Source organism: Stegastes partitus, unplaced genomic scaffold, assembly GCF_000690725.1.
Source record: "Stegastes partitus isolate 25-593 unplaced genomic scaffold, Stegastes_partitus-1.0.2 Scaffold166, whole genome shotgun sequence".
NCBI classification, from domain to species: Eukaryota; Metazoa; Chordata; class Actinopteri; family Pomacentridae; genus Stegastes; species Stegastes partitus.
The window spans coordinates 25,660-44,909 of NW_007577897.1; the positions used below are offsets into that span (position 1 = coordinate 25,660).

The following is a 19,250-nucleotide window of genomic DNA, read 5'->3' on the forward strand; positions in this document are numbered from 1 at the left end:
AAGATAGAATTCTCATCTTGTTGCTAGAACATGCAATAAAAAATATAATCAAAAAATTATTAAACTTTGCCACAAAACCACAACTAGACACTGCACCCTTTGCTGAAAAGAAACCGACCCAATCTCATATCAGCTGGCGAACACATTGTCCATTTACGGGCAGTAAATCTGATCCTCCGTTTCTCAGACTGCATTTTTTTAAAAAAAGGGCATTTGGCTGTAGCTTTGCTAAAGCAGCACAATGCGGACTTCAAGATGCAAACTTGCAACTAATTCCGAAGACGAATGGCGACTGAAAAACATCATTTTCTCAGAAATGATTTAAAACCGAGTGATGTCAGGTACAAATAATGCGGCCGAGTCTGAAAGCTTAATTCAAGACGCATACAGTAATTAAATATCATCAACCTGGTGAGCGCTCTGAATGACATCAGTCGAGTGCATTAAGGAAAAAAAAAAAAAACAACACAAAATCCACTCTGGCAGTTCAGACAACACCATTAGGTGATTAGTTCTCAAACAGACCATTGTTTCATTTTCTTTGGCATAAAAGCAGATGATGTGGATTTTATAGGTTATTGAGCAACCAGGAAGTTCCCACTGTATGCACTTAGCCCAGTAAATGCTTTAAGTAGGTCTTTCTTTATTCAATGTTGAAGGTATTTAGTGGCGCAGGCATATTGTTTTTCTTTGTACAGAACATAATGCAGAATAAGATGCTTGGAGTTCTTCAGAAATGCCATCATCACACTGATTAACCATCAGAACGGCTCCATTGTTCAGAGCAGTGGGTCTCAAACTTTCTGAGCCACGACCCCCAAGATAACATAAGTTTGTGTTTGTGACCTCCCAGTTTGAATTTTTAATATATCATGAGTAATAACTTTGTTGTTCATGCATTAGTGTGTTAAAAATGAATGTGTTCATTCCACAGATTAATGTCTTTACATTAACACGCTAGCTTTCTCTTGAATGAATGAATGAATGAAATTAATTTCAAACAAATAAAAGGGAAAACATAAAAAAGATTTTTTTTTTGAAAAGAGCATAACGAAAGAGCATTTAAAAAGAATAATATCGCATAATCAAATCATAATATTAACAAGTTTTAAAAAGGAGTGGGAAGAAGTATATACTTTCAATTTTGACAGCCCTAATGCACATTTATTTGATAAATGTAGGCTTTATTATTGTTATTATATTCAACAATTTCACTGAGGTTTAGCAAAAGGATCAATAAAGTTCTATCTATCTATCTATCTATCTATCTATCTATATCATTATTATTATAATTTTTTTTTTTTTTACAATGATCTGGCGACCCCCTGAGATTATCTTGGGACCGCCATGGGGGTCCCGATCCCCAGTTTGAGAACCACTAGTTTAGAGCACTGCGTGCAGCACATGTAGCTGAGCAGGCTGTGAGTCAAACTTAAGTTTCAAACTAGTTAGTGAAACACATGACTGTGAGGCTACATATTGATTCCATTATTTAGAATTTCTGATATAACTGTAACATGCTCTGTTTATAAGTATTAGAATTATTTAATCTTGATTAATCGCATTTTTATCAAATAGCAATATTTGACACAATAAGCAAAGTTTTTCAATTCAAATAAATTTTGCTTGATGACTGAATCAATGAAAAGACACATACGTAAACTTCATCTATATTTATGTGTGCATTTTTCATCCGTCCACTATATTGACAGATTAGTGCAAAGTAAAAAAACAAAAAAGTGCATATTTATCTGTATATATGGTTGTGGTGGTAACTTTACTCTTTCTGCTGTAACTTGGGGATTAATAAAGTATTTTTTATTCTATACTCAAAGTGCAATTATAGCCATTATATTTAACATTTTAAGACTTTTTGTCCTAAAACTCTTTTTTGCAAAATTTGCACACAACCACGCTCTTGCTCAGGCTGCCACTGGGAACTTTAAGAAAAATGCAATGTGGTCTTGTCTTTTTTTTTTCTTCTTTTCACATGTTATTTTTTCTGTAATTAAACAAATGAAATGAATGCGTTACAGTCCCAGCCCTTCACACACACACACACACACACACACTAACATCAGCTGATATATCGGTTTTATTCTCTGAAACTCCGAATTTGCCCCAAAAGGTTTGAATCCCAACCACCCACCATAATGAATGAGTTATTTCACAACTAATCTGCAGGTGATGTGCTGCTTCTTTTTAATTACATCCACATTTCACAACTAATTTAAAGCCCCATCTGAAATAAAAACATACATTTTTCCAAGCTGCACTGGTCTGAAGAGCTTTCTAGTCCACCCCAATCCTCACAGACGAGGTCCTCTTCTAACCTGGACAGATGCTCCGTTGTTTACTAACCTATTTACCTCCTTACTGCTGGATGTGTGCGCACCGTTTAGCCGTGCGAGCGTGTCTGAGGGCGTGGAGTGTGTGTTTCCATGGCAATGAACAACATTTTCCTTGCCTCCAGAGAATGCTTCCTCTGTAATTTCACTCCATGAATTCACATTTAGGACACCTGGCCGACACGGTGGAACACTCACGCAGGGAAATGTATGACAAAAAATTTTTTTGGGCGGGGGACTAGATGAAAACAGGAAGCTAATATATAAATATGCGACTGCACATCTGGCGCGATTCACGTGTTTGCTCAATAACCACATGGGGTTTGTTTGCGGATTAGTCACAGTAGTGTACAAGTGAAGTTGAGATATCGAAAGCAGGAGGACTATAGACCTCAGTTTAGCAGAAATGAGGTAATATTAGACTTTCAAATTCGAGATTACAAAAGCAATGGGACACGAGGAAGCATTCGAAACATGTTTGCACCAAGAAAGAGGTACAAGCATTCGAAAAGGTGAATTATCACAAGTGAATTGCACAACGTATATGTGGCGTTTTAATCATGCATTGTGGCCGTTTGCACAAACTGGTTGCTACAGATTTCATATATTAAATATGTTCACACTTGATTCTGTCTTAAGATGAAGCAATGGTTCTGTAAAGCATGAATAAATGAGTGTGATGTCACTTGAAATCTCCTCACAAATGCATCACAAACAAGGAATCATGCTCTATCTTTTTATAAATGTGTCAGTGTGAAGTTAGTCAAAATAATACGGTGAGCTTTCAGGCTGCACTTTATAACATCGCTCCCATATCTTGTTCGGTGTTATTTCGTCCTGGAGATGATGGCGTTTAATTGCCAATCTGTTGCTCTCCCTGTGTGCACGTCCGGGCTTCGTGTACATAGAGAATGAAGTGCAGCGCGGTCAGAGGCACGGCCAGACATCTGACTCAGCTTTTTTTTGTCGTCCCGGCTCACCGGAATCGACTGGAGTTGGGGCCTCGATCTTGTAGCATTAATGAAGTATTGATCGGCCCTGCTCTCATCACCTGCGACTGATGGGGAGGAGCTTGGCGTGAGGAGTTGTGAGCCGACGTCAAAACAAGCACAACAAACACCTTCAGAGGACTTTACACGCACACTGTAGATGTAATAGCCGGTTTAGTGTTTACTGAGAACTTATCACGTCAACAGGTTCGACACTTATGGATAATACTTTACCGCCATCTCTTTTCTAATTACAATAGATGGAAAAAGCACTGTTGTGTCTTTTTGTTTGTTGACAAAGGACAACTTCCTCCATCTCCCACTGGAAGGAACACGTATTGTCGGTACATTCTGTCCAATGCGTAGCCCACTAGTGTCTCCGTTCTCTCTTTATTACCGTCCAACAATGGCAGACGGTGGCCCGAGCTGATTAAGCGTGTTTTCTTTTATACTATGTGGACGGCAGGAAGGAGAATGGGAGCAAGATGCACTAGCCGGCAGAGGCAGCGTGATATTCAGTTGGGAAATGCTCTGTTCAAGCTCCTTCCTCTTTATATTCTCGCTCCTGAAAAGGCCAGTCGGCTCCGATTGGCTCGACGAAAGCACGGTAACGTTGGTTACATACTAAACCATTGATTTACAGGCAAAGTGGCTTAGCTGTAGAAGACGTGTCTCTGGTCAGAAGATGTTCTTTGTTTGAGGGCCAAACTAGCTGCTAGCCCGGCATCTTGCAACTGGTGAGGTACACAAGTAACAGAAGAAAGGCCTGGACTTTAACAAAGGCATTCAGGGTTACTAGCGACTCCCCCCATGTTAGCGTCTTCGATCAAACGCTGCTATTCGTTAGCAGCAGCGGAGATGACAGTAGAGAAACGAGTTTCTTAGGAAAATTTGCACAGAATGTAAGCTAGCCAGGTACAATCAACGGACAGAAATGATCATTTTCTCTCTAAATACCCTTAAAAACAACATAACTTATTACTCTGTAATAACGCTGGCAAGAACCGTGGCATTACAGCTACGAGTTTTCTTGGTACCAACAGTGATTACTAGTAATTAAGATTTGGACATTTGGAACCGAACATCTGCAGTAAAAATGGAAATCTTGGAGTCAAACTTTAGAATATCACAAACTCCTACACAAAATTTTGTTGAAATCCTTTTTCTTTATATCTCGTTTATATAAGTTTAATTAAAAGAGAACTTATCAACATTCATTTTTTGGTGTTTCTAGGCTGTTGCTCGTGTAACCAACCAGCAGGACATTGCTCATTTGCACAAAGCGCCAAAGCTGCACATTTCTAAATTAACGTATTTTACGAAAAGATAATGATACTGATGATCGTTGTGAGTTTGCAGACCTTGTACATGCACAAAAAAGCTATAACACAACAAAGCAAGGGAACAACCTACAAAGCTTCATACGGGCTCTTTAAAGGATCCATTTCTGATACTACAGGAAACCTCAGCTGGTTCTGTTTTAGGTCCCGAGCATTAAAGTTTTTCCACCAGCAGCTCCACTTGTAACTGAGCAGCAGCAGCATGTACCACATTTGCTTTGGGACTTTGAACTACAGAGTAAGAAAATAGGCAAAAGAAGGGCTGAAAAGCAAACAGGAGACAACATAAAAAGAAAAAAAAAACACTACAGAAGACAAAGAAGCGCCAGAAAGGCTGTCATGGTGAAACAGGGCCTCGGGGTCTCCAGGTCATGAAAGGAAGACAGCTGTTTGTCACCAGATGTGACACTTTGCACTGACGCTTAATGAAATGTCCAGCTCAATAAATGATCCCATCCTTGCTTCTTGAAATTAAGGAGATCAGTCACTTTCCTTCAATTGCTCTGTCACCACCTTCCCATTTCCCACCTTCACTCCCCTCGTTTCTTTTTTTTCCCCTCATATGAGGTCCCACACAGCTGCACCGCTACAGTTTAACGCAATGGCTTCAACATTTTGGAGAAATAAACCCATTTGCTTTATTGCCAAGGGTAAGCGAGAAAACCAAGACTCTTCGGTATAGACGAGTTAGCCTTGTTTGTCCCCAAACGTCTGCCTACCAGCATCTCCAAAGCTCACTAACATGTAATATGTTGTTTCCTCTGGACTCAAGCTGCACAAAAAAACTGTAGAAACTTCCTCCTTTATGTTAAGTTAGATGCTGGAAGTGGTTTTTTTTTTGGCTGGAAAAGTGACTTTAGGGAAGTCTCAGCAGGTTGCCTGGCAACATCATAGCAACAGAGAGACTCCATAGCGCTAGCACCAGGACCACATTTCCCCCAGCTGCAGAAGAGGGATTCCATTAAATCATAATGCTGCTAAACCATCTCATGTTCAAACACACTGCAGCTCCCATCTGCACGTCCTGTCATGTACGACCAGAATCACTGCCAATGTTGAATAAATGAAACTTCATTTAAAAGTCTAAACAAAAAAAAAAATTAAAAAATTGCAGATTTCCTGTCTTCCGCCCTGTTTGATAAAATGCTAAAAATTCATTTCAAACCTAAAAAAATAAAATAAAAATGTGGTTTTGTATTGTGAGACATTATCACACGGATTGAAGATGTGTCTGGGTATTGAGGCACATCCGCACCACTACAAAAGAAGAAATACAGTCACAAGATAGAGGAACTGAGGACATAATACAGTCAGTGCATCTATCTTTTTCCATTCTTCTCCTCTGCTGCTCAGTAAATGGCCAGTGGGATGACGGTGCCTGTGGTGCCCTCTTCACAGAAGACAGATATGCCCTAATGCACCAGCAGCTCCAAGAACTGTTGAAGATATCAGCCTACGCACACACGTACATACAAAGCGAGGCAGGAAAAGTGTTCTGGGGGAAAAGGTCTGTCACACGGAGCAAAAACATGAATACACACATGATGTAAGGCAAAAAAAAAAAAAAAGATCTGCACCGGTTGGCTCATTTTAGCTGACATGCGAGTCATCGTAGTCCTTGTGGAGGGAAGAAAAAAAAAAAAACGGGCCGACACCTGACAAGAGCCTTCTGACGAGATGTTCAACAGCCAGCCAGTGCATAAAATGAAATGTTGCCGTTAAACACAGCTATGGATTTCACTATCTGAGACCGCTATTAATGCGCGGCATGAATAAATCATAGCGCGTCCCTTATCCTTCCTGCTTTTCTTTTTTTTTTTCTTCATCTCATTAGAATGCCGGTGATTTGTGCAGCAGCAAGCAATATAATTAGTAGGGTTGTAATCTCCAGATCAACTGGTCGTTTGGTTGGTCGATACGCTCTCATCCAGCCCAATTCTCGCCGGTCAGACAATTGTTACTTGGGAGAAAAAGCGCTGCATCAACAGCCTTTCAGGGTGAGTTCATTATTTTTGGCAGCAAGGGGGACAAACCACCTGTGAGGACTTCTGTGCTTTTACAATTTTGAACCGGCTCAGTCCAATGGAGACTGCTGGGTCGAACTTATTTCATATTTCACTAATCGCTTTATCCAAAATAACCGATGCCAAGTCAAAGAAACGGTCAGTGTGACCGCTTTTTTGTTCAAATGGACGGCTAAAAAGTCGAGGCTAACAAGGCTGGCATGGAGAATACACCGTGGCTCATTTGGTTCATCTACAGATAACAAGCAGACTTTTTCATCCCGTGACCAACTGGCTACTTGACGGGAATCTACAAATTTGTTCAGTCAAGACTTTCTTTCTTTGACCGCAGCCTTAATAATGAGCACCTGTAACACACAAACACTCCAGTGTAGATTCCATATGTTAAAAATGGTATGTTGGATATAGTTCATCTTTATTGCTAAATGCAGAAACCCTTCATCTACTGTTTAATTTGAGCGGCGTGCCATTTTCTTACATCCTAACTAGGGCCTGACCGATTTATTGGCTGGCTGATTAAATCGTCGGATTAAAGCCCTTTTCAAAATACTCATCATCGGCCGGAGTTGTGCCGATTAATCACTGATATATTCTTAATTTCTCATAAGACAGTGAATGCTGTTGAGCATTTTGTACAATTTGATTTTGTAAAAAGACAAATATTCTTCAAGGCAAAAGCGTGTAAAGCACTTCAGCAACACCACGAAAAGCTCCGTTTTTGCTGCTGCTTGTTGTAAACAAGTCAAACTTGGCTCATTGAGATGACGAACAGTTCAGATAGTTTATGACCGTACAGCGGTGAGATCTCTCACTCTGCCGCAAAGTCTGAAACCAAACCAGTGCATAGAGCCTCACTCTGATGGTTTGTCAGAGAACTACAGAAAACAACTTTTTAACTAACTTATTCAACTTGCACTTTAAAGACAGCTCAGTCTTTGAGAGTCCAGAACATCAGAGGACTGCATCAATAAAGTTCTGCCAGTAGCTTCACTCATTATGTTGCTTATATACAGCAGACACACCTGTGGCCTAAAGCTAAAGATAAATACAACTGGTAGCTATATTCATGCTCCATAGAAAGAAAAATGCACAATGCACATTTAAAATAAAAGACCCCACATTATAGACATATTTGTTCGAAAAACTTCTTTTTTTTTTACTGATACATATTATGTTTAATGCTTCGTTGCAGGTTTTTGTTCTTGAAAATTCCTCTCTGCTGTAAAGTTAAACAAATACTAAAGGACTAAGTGTAAAGCAGTAAAATGTTCTGCCTGTGATTCATATCTTTGTTGTTGTAGCATTAAGGGACCAAAAAAGAAGCTATTTTATTCACTATATATTTTTTAAATTAATCGTCTGATTATAGGTTGTCTGATTCTTTTTTTGCCAAATATCGGCATCGGCCTCACAAAACCCACATCAGTCGGGCCCTAATCCTCACCTTGTCGTTTTTAGTACTAGCGAAAGTGATGAAGTCTTTGAATTATTTTATTTTTACGAGTGAAACCAAATTAAAATAACTAATCATACGTCCCAAAGGGCCTCTACGGGATCTTAATAGTTGGGCTCCTGCCGGATGTAATGACACGGCTTTGCTTGGTTACACTCTGCTGACCGCCTGACAAAGAGCCACGATCAGGAGGCATATCACATTCGCTGTGAAGGATAGCCATTGTGCGTCGTTGGAACTCTTACACGTGCTAAATTGATTAGATTAGATCCCAATTAGACACCCTGCGAGTCCGTTAAGGGATTCGGGTCGTGGCAGCTGCATGATAATAGAACTCGGCAGAAAGGGACATTAAATTAAGTCATGTTTACGTGGGGATACTTCACTCTGCACGGACACCTCTCTGGAACACGTTGAAGATTCATTAACTTTTTATACAACAGTCGCCGAGATCGTTTGCTCTTCAGTGGCGACGCCAAACAAACGTCTGCTTCTTAACAGGCCTTTAATGCTGCTGGGCTCGTCAACAAAGCTTTCGATGGCCGTGATAAGGAGTGAAGACGGTGGCATCCTGCTCTTACAAACAGCATTAGCAAATGATTTCTGACTGCAAAAATACTGCGCTCACAAATAAATCAGCCTCGTTCAATGCTTTGAAAAAGGAGAGTTCTCCTTCAACAGATGAGTTACCCATCACCACTTGACTAAACCGTAAAAATCCAACCCATTAAGACTAAAGCTTACCTTGCTTCATGTCTCCTTGAAGGAAAAATGGGATGTGTTTGGCTGCATGGTAGAATCAAACCGAATTAAAGGCAATTTTTTTTCCAGAGAGTGTCTAAAGTGAGGATAATCCCAACTCAAACTACCCCGTGGCGTAGCTGATTCTAGGTTCGGATGTGTTGCAAGGTATTATTGATAAATTTAAGCATTTAGTTTGGCTGATGCAACATTTTCAGCTGCAGAAATGTCCAAAACAGAGCGCGATATTTTTGGGAAAAAAAAGTATAAAAAGCATTTTTATTGAGTATATACTATAAGTAATGTTGAAAATGGGAAGTCTTTTGCTTTGGGCAGGCAATTCATGTGGTACTGTTCTCTTGATCTGCTCATCTGTTAGCTCAGTTGCATTGATTCCTATGTATTCATACTTGAACACTACACCTAAATTCACCTGAGTGAGGCTGTTCCTGCTCCAGCTTCGTTCTGTAATAACAAACTACCTTTGTCAAAATGGTTATGTTTGGTTAAATTAAATCTTTACATTTACAACATGTACTTTTTTTGCTTAAGTCCCTCTTCAATCATAGATTAAACCTCTCAGATCCATCCATCCATCATCTATACACCACTTAATCCTCACTAGGGTCATGGGGGGCTGGAGTCTATCCCAGCTGACTCAGGATGAAGGCAGGAGACACCCTGGACAGGTCACCAGTCTATCACAGGGCTACACTTAGAGACAGACAACCAAGCACACTCACATTCACACCTACAGACAATTTAGAATCACCAATTAACCTCAACATGTTTTTGGACCTTGAGGGAGGAAGCCGGAGAACCCGGAGAGAACCAACGCTGCACGGGGAGAACATGCAAACTCTACGCAGAAAGATCCCGGGTGTCCTCAATGGGACGCAAACCGGCGACCTTCTAGCCGTGAGGCAACGGTGCTAACCACCGAGCCACCTTGCAGCCCCACAGATCTCATCATCTAAATGTATTAAATTTGCTTGTTTAGACATTTTTTTAATACAAATAATCCCTTCCAACCTTAAAATTGCTTGGATGCAACGCTACTCTGTTGTCTCATTTAGAATCAAGAAGACGCCTTCTTTTTTCACTTCTTTAAAACTTTTTACAACATCACTGAATAAAATGCAGAAATATATAAGAAACATTAAAATGGTAGGCAACTTCCTGTATTCACTGGAAACTTTGGAAGGTAAGGAAGTTCTACCCACACCTGCATTTCAGTCACATTGCAGCACTGCTGCATTGCAGCGCAGAGATCAACGTTCTTCAACAAGCAAACCCCAACAGCCGGGGCAGCTGTGGCTCAGGCGGTAGAGCGCTTGTCCTCTGATCCCCAGGTTGCCCCTCCACAGTCACAGTGTCCTTAGGCAAGACACTGAACCCCAAGTCGCTCCCAATGGCAAGCAGAACCTTGCATGGCAGATCTTTCGCCACTGGTGTATGAATGTGTGTGTGAATGAGTAAAGTGCTTTGGATAAAAGCGCTATAGAAGTGCAGACCATTTACCTAATATTAACTTTGGACTTTCATCTGTGTTTACACCAGAGTGATGGCAGCTGGACTTAATTAATTTCTGATGATGCACAGTTTTGGTGACATTCAACTGATCATACATGCCTCCATTTAATGGCTGAACCAGACATCGGCTTTAGAAAACGACGTCCTTCATCCAAACTAAAACGGAGCTAAAGCTCTGACTATTTACAGCCACTTGACCCCGACACAGAGCTACAAAAAGAGACCAACTAGGTCATCTCAGAGGCTCTTAATGAAATTTGTTAACAGCGTATTAACAAAGACCCATAAATAACCAAAATGGCACACATAAGAGAGCCTGATAAATAATAATAAACAATTTACAGGCCTAACTTGTGCACCGGAGAGCCGATAAGTTACCCGACTGCACTTGACTCTGATGACACGACCAAATGAGCGGTTAGCTGGAAATGGGGCCGCTATGTGTCGAGAAAAAAAGCATCTCATCTCCGGGTTTAATGAAGATGTGGTGATTAGCCTAGATAAGTGCGATTCTAGGAGTAATTTGATGTAATTAAAAACCCTGTCCGTGCACATTCCTGTTCTTACGGTGGTCCAATGTGACTCATCTCTTAAAGAGTCTCCCGAGATGTGAGCACGGATAGGTAATTTTATGTTCAGAAATGTTCATCTCCGCCGCAGATATCGGCTCATCTATTATTCCGGGAAAGAAGATGTGTCAGTGCCAGTCGCAACGGGAACTAAAACCACCCTTTCTGAAGCATATGTACACAAATAAACAAAAAATAAATAAATAGAAGAGTCGTCGGTTTGATGTCTGCAGCAGTGACACGGGTAATATATTTGAAATCAGACAGCGAGCACCCGAATGTTCACAGCATCGCTGCCTTCAGATGCAAACCATGATGCACAAGGTGGCCTCATTATAAAAAAAGGTGGCGCTTAATGAGAAAACAGATAGCGGTTCACTTTCCATCAAGCTGGGTTTGAGTAGTGCATAAAGTCCAAAAGACAATTTGGGTCTCACCAACAAATCCATAAGTCATTCCAACTAATCAAGCACTAATGCATCATGTTTGTGCAATTGTTCCAGTCAATTACAACTTATCAGAACCAGGCAGAGGGAGGGAATGCACCCCATTAGGCTGCTTGGCGTTTACTAGCTTCTGATGTTTACTGAAATTGACTAATCGACTGCACTATGGTAAAAACAATGAGAGCGAAAGCCCAGGAGGCCTTGTATAATTTTCCGTCTGTAGTACAGACTGCATTCTGGGATGCTGGGCTGCTCTTTAGTGTTGGAGAGAGACTGAGTTTTAAAAAAAGAAAAAAGAAAAAGAAGACCCCCTTTATCACAGAAAGCACAGCTCCAGATCCACTTTAATTGGAATGGCAGGCCGGCCGATCCTTTGTGAAAATCCAGACCTGTCTATTAGGCCCAGAAAGCCTCTGAATGATGGAAAGATATTCCTAGAAAGAAAACAAAATATCAAAACAAAGAGGTCCAGTCATTTGATGAAGCAGTCTATCAGCAGAAATGTCACAGTTTATACGCTGCACAAAAAGCTGTTGAGCTTTACGGAGCATTTCACATTAGAACGAGACAAAACAGCATTAAAATAATAAATTACTATACAAAAAAAAAAGAAAAAGCGCCGTGCAATACGGACACCTACGCACTGGCAGTATTTTAAATGCTCACCCTTGCCCTAATCTGTCTGTAGAACACTAAGCCTGGCTTCTGAGAAGGCAATAACCATAAATCATAATTGGGCATTGTCAGCATTATAACACTTTCTGTCTAGCATTCAAAAGCCTCCCTCTCTCTCTCTCTCCCTCTCCGTTCCCATCACCTTTCTAACATCCTCAGGCAGCACAGCTTGTAGTCATTGGGCATGCACAGAGGCACTGAGCAGCGACGCTCAATCATTCCACTGCAACTCTCCGGGCTCATTTCTTCCAGGCAGAAGTATAAGCTGTTTACAATAATATATATGGTTATCTGCATTGCATAGAAATAAAAAACAGACATTAAAACCCTGTGAAGAGGATCATCACCCAGCCTTGTAAATTGTGCACACTTAGTACGCAGCACGACTACGCGTGGTGGTGCGCTGGGAGTGAAAAGATCCACATACACAGAATGAATCTTCAAAGACACTAACACTGATGTCAGCTCATCTGCACCCCAAAACAATAAATGGAAGCAAGAGGCATCACGGATGATTTTACATTCATTTCACGCTTGGTGCCACAATGATCCAAGAGGCATCTGTGCCCACAAAATGGCAGCTTATGCTCAGGGCTTTGCATGCATTGCATGGATTTTATTAAGTGAGCACCACAGGGTGTCAGAGTGTGCAAGTCAAGATTGCTTTTGCCTGGTAGCCGAGGAGTACCTTGAGGAGAATCGGTGTCCAGCTCTAATAACTAATAATAACATCGTCTCAGCTCCAGGCAAGGTTCTTTGTTTTGCGTTGTTGGCCACTAGTATGTTTTAATGTTGGCCCTTAAGAAGCTGAGGAAATATTGCATCCAGAGAACAAGATGATTCATCACCTCTGGTCTGTGCCAGATGCCGCTCAGAAGGGTTTGTGGTACACGCAATGGAAAAGGAGATGCACGGTTTACTACATCTGATATGAACCATTACTGAATATAAATGATCCAATCTGAATACGGAGATCGATTAGTGCAAAAACACACACTGCAGAGCGCCAGGCCCCTTAGATGTTTAGATTCTTATCATGCGATATAATGAGGAAGGCAAACGATCAAGTCTGATAATTTGTTCTGCAGCGCTGCAACACTCCCAGCATACAGCCAGAGACATAAACAACAACCTTAAGCCACAAGAAGCGCGGAGAGTCCAGCGCTCGCATCGCACGGACTTAATCGAGCTCTGATCTCAACATCATCAAGTCGGCCTGGGATTATGTGAAGCAGAGGCAACAGATACGGAGACAGAATAAATCCGCGGAACAACTGTTGCAAGTTCTCCAGGATGCCCGGAACAAGCCACCTGCCAAGTACCTGGAAAGACTGCGTAAGTGAACGGAGGAGAAGCTGCTATACAGGCAACGGGTGGCAAAATATTCCTCTGCATGTCTGTGAAGTTACCTGATAAATGAAAACCACTTGTGGCATTTAATTTTGTGTTTACATGTCACAGTGTTTCCTATTAAAACTCTAAATCACAAGCAGCTTCTGGGTGTTTTTGTTTTTTGTTCCCGTCACTGTGGGCTCATTTTTTTTTACTGCAACATAAAGTCCTGCACTTCTACAGAAACAGAACCACCATGGATAGATGCATAAAGAACTCTAAACTGTCTTCCGTGCAGTACAACACAATTAGAGAGCAATAAATCCTTCAAAAAATTAGGAAAAACTGCAAACAGCATTCACAATATTTTGTCCACAGGTGTTGGAAACAATATGGTGGTGCATATTATTGATATATGTACATTTTGAATTTGCTTTCATACACATCTTCACTCAGTTCTGTAGAAACACAGCCGAAAGGCCCCTGAATTATTGGTACTGTTGGTCGCAGCGTCCGACTGAGTCAATTTTTATTTTTACGTATTTTTTGACCGAATCCGATGCAACTGGTGAATTTTAAAGGAGACACAGACGGACTGATTTTGATAAAATACTATGATTTTAAGCTTCGATTTCCAAATGAACAGCACGCCGCAGACACGTAGTTCAAGGACTTCTGGACTATTGAAAATCAGATAGCTTCTGTCTCTGATAAATGTCGTCATTTTGGGGGATTTTTCAAAGATAACATCGTCTTTTCAACCCGCCGGCGGGTTTTGAGGTTCAGAGGGTTAATTAATTAGACGGTAGTGGCTTGATATAGTCTAATTTGACCTGCCACAGTTTCATAAAGGAGCCTATTTAGACATTTTATTGCTGATTTTAGTAACTCGACCACTTTTGTAAGCACGCACTTAACTCCATGCTGGTAGCGTTGCCGCTCACATAAATGCTGCAAAGAGAGAGAGAGCCGCTTACTTTACAAAACAACGGGAGCTACGTCAGAAACCGCGTCGCTATTTATTAGCTACATATTCATCACAAAACCTGTAGAATAAATAAAAATATTTGCAGCACAACACCTCACATACAGTATCATTAATTATTGTTTGTAATTTACCCCATATTTAACTGAAATTCACTCAAACACCGTGTCAAGTGTCGCTCCCGCCGAGCAGAGCTTTATAAAAGCAGCAACAACAGGTTTGTAGCCGCCGCAGGTTAGACAAAGAGAAACGTTACGGACATTTGCGAAACACAAAAGGCTTCAAGGTTACATTTCTTCCTTTCGTAGATGCAGCAGGTGCTGCGTCAATGTAAATAGAAAAAGGCACAGATGAGAAAATCTAATTAGTAAAATTGCCTCCTTTGTGTTGGTGAAACGGACAAAAACGAAAAAAGCACCTTCCTATTAACCTATTTCCTTGTGCACTGTGGCCATGGCAGCAACGTCACAAGCTGTGTGCCTGCTGTCCTTTTGTCCTGAGCAAAAAAAAAAAAAAAATCCAGGCCATCCTTTTTACGCAGTAACTACTCCAGCCCGGGGTTGGAGGGAAAAGAAAAGAGAAAAAAAAAAAAAGAGTGTTTATTATGACTTTAAATATCCCATCAAGGTCTTATGATGGATTGACATTGGCAATGGGGGAGAGGAGCTGTCTGTTTACTGCGACGCCAGATACAAGGCAGGGGAAGAGGCAACACACAGCAGTGTTCCATCTTACATGAATGCAGGATGGTGGCTGTTGCCTTGGGCGTGCTATTGAGTGACGCGGAGGACACATTATGCAGCATCTGCACCATTATTCTTTTCTTCCACAAACAGTTCAACAGTTGAATAAGGACAATCTTCTTTAAGTGGCAATGGAAAAACACTGATGAACTGTGCCAAAAGAAGAAGAAGAAGAAAAGAAGTTTTTTTTTGCCAAAATGAGTGGGAAAGTAGCAAACTACTTAAGATTTAAAGCGAGAGAATAATCAAACATTTTTATTTAGTTAACGAATCAATCAACATATGTGTTCTCGCAGAAAAAAAACAGCTGATTTAGCCGGAGAAATATTCATCTGTGAATGAGGGAGGGCTTAATTATGAATGAAAGGAAGGCACTTCACATGAACCAGATCTTTGTGGTGATGCACTATGTATGAACCCAGGACCGTGGCTCAGGTAATGGGCCTCCAGTTTTTTTTTTCTCTTCCTCCTGGGATGGAGTGGCAGGAGAGAGTGGGGGAAAGAAAAAAAAGAAAGAGCTATGACAGGGCTAACCATGCATTCTAATTCCTGTTTTTCTGTGCATTAACAGCAAGCGAGGTCTCCCCGACCCCCGGCGACCCGGCAGCAGCTGCCCCCGACCATCTACATCTCAACGAGCGCAGCTTTTAACACCTGGTTTCAGAAATATCCCCCCTCAAAAAGCCTCCCACGTAACTTTCTCCGTGCTTTCCAAATAGCGCGCCTCATCCCCGCCACCACTCTTTATATCTGAATGTCACAGGCAATTCTCAGCTCCAGGCAAACGGAAAAGAGGGATGGAAGGAGGGGGAAGAAGTGGCCCAGATAAAAGCCCTATAGAGCTGCAGATACCAAAACAGCTCCAGATAGCCTTCCTCCCCCCCCCCCTCTCTCTCCTCTTACCCTGCAGGTAATGATCTAGGATAACTTTAACCTTCAACTATCCTGACCTTCCACAGAGGGAGAAAAGGGAAGAGGCGACAACCCCGGACTGACCCGGCAGCGGCGGCGGCGGCGGAGGCGGGAGCGTTTCCACGTCTTTCCGAAGGTTGCGCCACATCTCGAAACACATAACCGACTCTGTGATCAATTAGCCTAATAGCCGCCTTGCTGAGGTGCTCCAGGTGAGAACTGGCAGCCGATGTCACAAATTAATCACCTGAGTTAGCCTAATTAATTAAACCTCTGGTGGAGGCTGATAACGACTCTCCCAAGAGCGTCTAAATTGGTGGTCCGCATCTGCGACATTTGGCTTTGGAGATAAAGACTGCAGGTAAAAGCAGCGTATACGGGCCCACTGTTGGCTGTCACCCTTAAATAAAAAGACGATGACAAGAGGTCCGTGCGGATTAATTAATAGCGCTCTTCTTTTTTACTTTGGATTTATTTGTTTCACGCTGTCACAGATAGGTCCGTGAATAGGTTGGATTATGAGGCTTTTTAATGGGTTTAACCCTGTCGGCGCGGAAATTACAGACGTTCAGCTACAGTAGGAAGAAAAATCAGCATTTACATGGGATGGACGTTGCTGTTTAGCCTCACTATGCTATTGTATTTAAAGGTCCAGCTGTCATAAACTCACACAAGCTACAAACTTTGCTTCAGTGACTGGATATGTCATTAATTAAGTGAATAAAATAACTCAAATAGATGGAATATATTCTTCAAATTAGATTTCAAGCTTGCATTTCTATCCTTAACTCTGACAAAGCTCTCTGTTGATGGTGTTGTGGGTGTGGACACTGACAACAACAACAACCCCTCCTCCCACCACCACCCTTGGATTGACCATTTAATAGATTTGAAGCCCTGTTAGACCAATTATCCGGTGACAATCGCACACCTGGTTTCGGTTGAATACATCTGTCTGCCTCGCGTCTTTGTCCACTGTGACTTTGACGAAGACGCTCGTGTTGAAATGTGAGTCTGTTTGCACAAATTAAAGGCCGCGAGTTAATCAGCGTGCTCCAGTCTCCTTTTGTGCTGGGGAAAATTCGCTGTCCTTGAGCTGAGAAGCACCTGCTTCAGCTTCTTTCTTTTTTTTTCTTTTTGCTGGAAGATGCGCAGAGAGCCGTGATTCTACTTGTTATGTCTGTGCTGAAATTCTACATATCAGGGTGAGAGCGGCAGTCAAAACAGTTTATGCGCACCTGAGTCATCATATGGAGACCTCTCACATGGTCACATAGGGAAGAAATACTCATAGAATATAATGTCTAATTGCTAAATGTGTGTTTAGGCCACAACTGAAGGATTTCTTGTTGCAGTACTTCTGCGTTTGAAACTGTATCTGCTCCTTAAAAACATAGATTATACTAATCCTGGGCTGTTTGCTCGTGGCATTAGACAGAAACAGGTTGTGCTGAGCAGAAAGTGATTGCCATCCAAAACACGGAGAGCTTCTGAGATAAAAATCAGACAACACTGACACTTTCCAGAGGAGAGGAACTGTCTTTGGGTCATGGCTGAACAATGACACCGAGGCAGAATTCATACATTTAATAGATTCAATTAGACTGTCGTGACACACTCTCGAGGGGCTACACAGACAATCAACTCTGCAAATGAACCCTTACTGTTCTGTATATTTGTTCAACGTGGGCACGAATTCAGAAATTCTGCTTCCAACTCGTGCCAACGTTGCAATTTAACATGATTTCCCATTAAACATACTTATTCATGCATGCAACAGCAACACCTGAGAGGTGAAAAAAAAATCCACATTTGCTTCTATACGTGGGTTTTACAGGGTTGTGGCGTACAAATGAATTTGTACTTTAAATAACTCCTCATTTCTGTACTAACTGATATGTACTGATAATACAGAAAAGGATACGAGCTTATTAAAGACACCTACACACCATTATGTGACACAATAAAATACAAAAGGCACTTAATCAGAGTCGGTTCACTGGTTCGAGTGTGATGTTCGAAGCTTCATTAGTTTACTCCGGCCTGAAATATTTTCGGGGGAGAAATCAATAACGTCTACATATTCCCTCCGTACTATATAACAGGCTTTTCCTGGCTTAGCAGGACGAGATAAATTGCAGCGGGCTTGAGTTTTAACAGTATTTATGGTGGCTAACAGAGGCCCTCCTCTCTCAAGAGGGCACCATCTCCCTTGGAGGAGAAACGGTTTACCCACACAGCAGGGTTTCCATTAGGGACGCTCTCATGAGAGACAAGCACCACCTAGTGTTGGACCGACGTACTGCACGCTACATGCACAAATAATGAACATCAACAAAAAGGCCGTTTTAATCACTAAGGCTCGCTGTTTTAGTGGATTCACTTTTTTTTCAGCTTGTCAAGGCTTCAACTTTCCCTGACAAGTTCTGAATCTGCCTTCAGTCTAAAGATACATCACCACCGACAGCTCACCTCCACAGCCCTGTACATCTTAGCTGAATTCTCATAACTGTTGAGGCCACCTCTGCTAGCCTGTCTCATTTTCCTTACTTTGTCCAGGTGAAAGCTAGAGGGCTTTTTTTTTTTTTTAGATTACATGCAAGCCCCGCTTACCTCTGATTTGTTCAGGTAACAGCCTCATTAGTCTGCCCCCCTGCCCATTCCTGGCCCTCCCTTCACCCTTAGGCACCTGCCGTTTGCCACAGGTGGGCATGTAATTGCTCTGTGGTGTGGTCATGTTCTGAGTGGTTAGGAGCGAGCAGCCTTGCTAATGAGGCCGCTCACTGTGTTGCTTCTTCGCTGCTGAGAAATGTATCGGTGTGTGTGTGTGTGAGTAGGCAGGTGCGTGGCATCGCATACATCTGGTACGCTGTTGTAATACAACACAGCTGCTTGCTGGTGCGTCAGAGACTGGGAAAAAAACATGGCGAGTAAGATGGAGTCAAAGTTTTAAGTGTGTGAGAGTCAAGCAGAGAGGTAAAAGCGTATTGGGAGAGGATTTCGTCTGCACTTACTTGAGAGGAGTGCATCTCCTGCTTAGGCAGTGGACTCACCACTACTAGCGTTTAATTAGTCCTATAAGGTGTGGTCACTCTGCTGGACCTGTCAGTCGCTTTGTTCGGGTTGTGTAGCAGTAAGTGTGTAGTCTGAAAGGCAGTAT

General features: G+C 41.8%; 1 protein-coding gene across 1 annotated transcript in view; it reads right to left on the reverse strand.

Annotated features, from left to right (window-relative positions):
- The window catches only part of atad2b (ATPase family AAA domain containing 2B), a gene marked incomplete at its 3' end in the record, with an annotated part of 85,513 nt that overhangs the window by 25,271 nt on the left and 40,992 nt on the right, over positions 1 to 19,250 (reverse strand). The window lies entirely within an intron of this gene.